This window comes from Stegastes partitus, unplaced genomic scaffold (genome assembly GCF_000690725.1).
Source record: "Stegastes partitus isolate 25-593 unplaced genomic scaffold, Stegastes_partitus-1.0.2 Scaffold550, whole genome shotgun sequence".
Lineage (NCBI taxonomy): Eukaryota > Metazoa > Chordata > Actinopteri > Pomacentridae > Stegastes > Stegastes partitus.
The window spans coordinates 368,630-373,171 of record NW_007578281.1 but is presented as its reverse complement, the minus strand read 5'-3'; the positions used below and the strand labels follow the sequence as shown (position 1 = coordinate 373,171).

Genomic DNA, 4,542 nt, shown 5'->3' with positions numbered 1-4,542 from the left:
TTAATTGGTGATTCTAAATTGTCCATAGGTGTGAATGTGAGTGTGCTTGGTTGCCTGTCTCTAAGTGTAGCCCTGGGATAGACTGGCGACCTGTCCAGGGTGTCCCCTGCCTTCGCCCTAAGTCAGCTGGGATAGGCTCCAGCCCCCCCGCGACCATAGTGAAGATTAGATGGATGGATAGACCTGTGTGCTTTCACAGAGCCCAGCTATTGACACTGGTCTTGAAGGCCAAGTTTGTTTTCAATGGAACACAAGGAAAGAGAATCCGTTTGATCCTATCACACCAACATGAGAATTTTGACATCCACAGCTGTGTGCATTCAAGTTGTTAAGACGATGCAACACATAAGGTTTATCTATTATAACTGCATATCTTTGTTTACAGTGGTTTTCACACACACCGCTCAACAGGTTTGCAGATATAATGTATTCTTTCAGCTGAGAATCTGTATTACTGTCCATCTTCATTTGTAAATTTAAGTCTTATGTCTCGATGAGGAAGCACGTTGGCTCAACGTCTGTTGTTTTAAATGCACTACTATATAAATCAGGGGTTCTCAACTAGTGGGTCGTGACCCAAAAGTGTATATCTTGTTTCTCTCCGTTGTTGTGGTGTCCTGAAACGATTAAATACATCGATAATAAGAAAGTGTTTTACCTGCATTATAGCTTGTTCATGGTAGCGGTAATCCAAGGTAAACATTGAGCTTTCTGCTGCCAACAGAAGAGGTCAGAAAATGTTTAAAAACGCATCGTTGGTTTTGATCTTTCTGTGCGATGTGTTGACAATAAGACAAATACAATATGGCCTGTTCTGGGTGGGTCGCGGACAGCTGGTCAAAATTAAATAATATATAATGTGCGTCTCAGGTTGGACTTATTTTTATTTTGAAAAAACTTTTATTTTGACAGGCATGGCAACCATCGTTTGTTTGACGTTCATTTTAAGTTTGTGTTAATGTTGGGATGCAAGATGGCAAAGCGCAAATATGACCCGGAGTATTGAAAATGTGGATTTTCATACTAGGGCTGGACCCGAAAAGCTACCTATTCGTTTGCTGTGCTGAAATCGGGATATCAATTTTGATCTCCAAATATTCCTCCCACCTCCTCCTCCTCCTCCTCCTCCTCCTCCTCCTTCTCACCATTCAGCTCAACCTGTTTGTGTGACAGTGTTTTCTCTACCTTGGTCCAGCTCAGGTCACAGCAGAGACACAGGATGAACACTGAGCATGATCTGAGAGTAGCTCTGTCTACTGTCACCCCAGACTCTGAAACTCTAATCAAGAGTAGAGCACGTGCCCAGCTGTCTCATTGACTTCAGCAAATGACCTGATTAGGCCAAAACTTTATTTTTGAGTAGTTTTGACATTTATTTTATTCAGTTTTGTACACGCAGTTGTCACGGTCCTCCTTAGTTTCTTATTAATTTGCTCAAAATGGAGTGAAAACATGTTGTTTTGTGGCTTTTTTATTTTGTGTACTTTTTGTACATGCAGTTGTCATGGTCCAGTTACTATGCATGGCTATATGCTCTGAGATGCATGTTGCACAGGAAAATATATTGCACATTGAATTCTAAAAAAAATTGGGTTGCGACTTAATGACCATGGAAAAATGTGGAGTCCGAGGGTGAGACCGGTTGAGAACCCCTGATATAAACAACATGGACTTCACTTGATTACTATGTGAAGTGCCTTAAGATGACTTAACAAATAAAAGTGAAGTGAACTTAATTATTGCAATATACAGCCTCTGAATATCAACACAGGTTCTTGAAGGAAGCAAAGAGGAAAATCTTTGTTTTTACTCGAGTTAGAACGATGATTTCGTAAATTTTAAAAAAATAAATAAATAATGCACAGACAGGCAGACATATTTACACACAAGTATACATACTTATATATTCAGTATATGCAAGGTCTGAAATTCAAGCACCGTCTTCACACAGACAGCCATACAAGTACAAAAATACACTCACTCATACACAAGCTTCTACAATGATTTTAAAAAGAGGAAGTATCACTTTTAACACCATCTTATTTTCTGTTGTCTCTTCTTGGCAGTGACAAAAGAATTAGGCACTTGCTAACCACACCTTTGTGGAGTCTTTCTTAACTCTAGTGATTTTTGTCAGCTCTTTTGAAGTCTTTATATCACTTCCTCAATGAAAAGAAACTGTTTGATTTTCAAGAGTCAAGAGGGTAATTTCATCTCAAATCAACTGATATCATGGAAAGTATTTCATATATTAAGGTAAAATGTCACAGATAACATTTTAAGTATCTATGATTTAGGACAAAAACATTCCAAGCAAATCAAGCAGAAGGCTCTGATGATTTGAGATGGAATGATCAATAATCATAACAGTGTACTGGCTAAATAGTGTTGCAATACATAGATGAGTTTGTCTGTCAGAGCAAGGCCCAATAACAGTTCTACCGACATGAATGTCACCTTACAAGCTAAATTCTGTAAAGTGATATGAACCGAAACAGATTCCCTTCCCTGGATGAATGAAAAAAAAAACATCACTGTGAACACTTCATTCAGGAACGGCATCTAGAATTTTTTTTATTGTGATTTGTTATCTTAATGCAGTGATTTTGTGAGCTACAGGATGAAATGACAAGCTTAGCTAAAACTGAAAAGTATTTAAACAGATGACTTCAGATATATATAATCCTCAGACAAATAGTGCAGCATAGTTATGGTTGTTTTTCACAGATCCACTGCAGAGAAGTTGTACATGAAATATCATTCCAGTAACCAATCTCATGTCTGAAATGTGCACAGTCCTCTTCACCGAGCTGTGGATGTCCACCACCGTTGTCAGGCTGGTTGTTCCTCCAATAACTGGCAGATCAGTGAACAACAGAATTATTACACTGTTTATTTTTGACAAAGGAATCAGAATAGAAACACAAACACAAGCAAGAACAGATGGTTTTAATGGGACCATGAAATGTCTTGTTTCCTAATATTTTTATAGTACCAATGACTATGTATGTTTAAAATCATCTGCTTTGGATGATGAATCCACTGAGAATTATGACTCAACACTGCAGCTCTTTATCATAAAATGCGTACTAGATGATAACATGTCAAATATGATGTCAGTTTAGGAGGAGTTACTTCCCCTTATATCACAGAAAAACAAGAAAGTACATTTTTAAGATTTAGCCCAGGTAGCATGACTTCATCCACTGTTGTGTAAGTTCACCAATGAGGTTATTTCTGTTATGATTGTGAGAAACACTTGCTGGAAGTTCAATAACTGATAAATTGTAGTGATAAAAAAAACAATAGTTGTGTATGTGAATTAATTAATGCTGAACCAAAGTAAAGATTTACCTCAGAGTCAGAGGAGTTCCATCTACCCATGTCCAGGTGCCCTCTTTTTCTTTGTCATTCAAACCAATCCAAGTGTGTCCTCTTTTAAACATAGAGAGAAAGGTCTGTTCAACAAGAAGAAAAGCACATTTTAGCTCTTAAGCACAATATCGTATGTGCAGTTCACTAATTCTATCTGAACAAATCTGTTCAGAAATCTTAATAAAACTCCTCTAATTAAAATGAACTAGCTTAGCAGGCCATAGGTGCCATGGCAACTTGATCTGATTGTAATAAAAGTGTGGCTGTAGGCACTGATAGAAAAATAATGTTTCTGCTTATTGTAGCCCTCACCAGGGCTCAAATACATTTTTCGGTCCATACACCAAGTTCTGAGTTCATACGTGAAATAGTTACTGAGTATTAACCCCCCTGTAGTTTGGTGACCTTGTTGCTAGTTTTCAAGTGGCTTTGACATTCATTTGCAAACACACTAAAACACACTGTACCTGTTCTTCAGGACTGTTTATCACCACCAGATCTGCTCCTTGGCCTTTACAGTCCTTCCTGCCTTCATCCCAGGAACCAGACTCTTGAGAGAGAAGATAACATGTAGAAGTGAACATGCTCCATCCTGCAGGACACGTTTTCTCTGGGGGAAAAAAAATCAGACATGGGATATTACTGATCATTATGTCCATGTTTCTATCCATATATATCTATTTCTAAACTTGTAATTTCCTTAGTGTTATTCCTAGTAACTCTGTTCCTGGTAAGCTTTTAGTCATGTCTCCTAGCTTTATCTATAACTGATGTCTCATGTTTTCCCCAGTATATTTGTAGCTCTGTGTGTTTGTGATCATTGACTCGTGTGTTCAGTGTTCTTTGCCTGTGTCCTCAGAGTTTTGTATCTTGGATTTCAGTATTCACTTCCCTAGAATGAACCAGCCTTTTGTTTAGTTAGTTTGCCTGTTACCCCTCCTCAGTTCACTGCCCTGGATAGTTTGGTTGTCTGTTCCTTGATCCTTGTACATGGTATCCATCATGCATTTCAGCAATTGTCAAACACTTTCTTCACTGATTCTCTAGTCTCGTCCGCATTAGCATCTGCGCCTGGGTTCTCCATAAATCCTTGACTGTACCATCCAGCCAAAAAATAGGCCCAGCAGACTTTTTCTTTGAGGATGATGAGTCTTATTATTATTTTTA

At 38.3% G+C, this 4,542-nt stretch overlaps 1 long non-coding RNA gene across 1 annotated transcript in view; it reads right to left on the bottom strand.

Annotated features, from left to right (window-relative positions):
* Positions 1–2,617: 2,617 nt before the first annotated feature.
* LOC103362029 (uncharacterized) overlaps positions 2,618–4,542 on the bottom strand; it is a 2,380-nt gene continuing 455 nt past the window's right edge. Inside the window, exons 2-5 of the long non-coding RNA XR_520436.1 lie at positions 4,403–4,405; positions 3,843–3,985; positions 3,355–3,458; positions 2,618–2,856 (exon numbers count right to left, since the gene is read on the bottom strand). This is a non-coding gene — a long non-coding RNA (uncharacterized LOC103362029). The remainder of the gene's footprint in view (positions 2,857–3,354; positions 3,459–3,842; positions 3,986–4,402; positions 4,406–4,542) is intronic.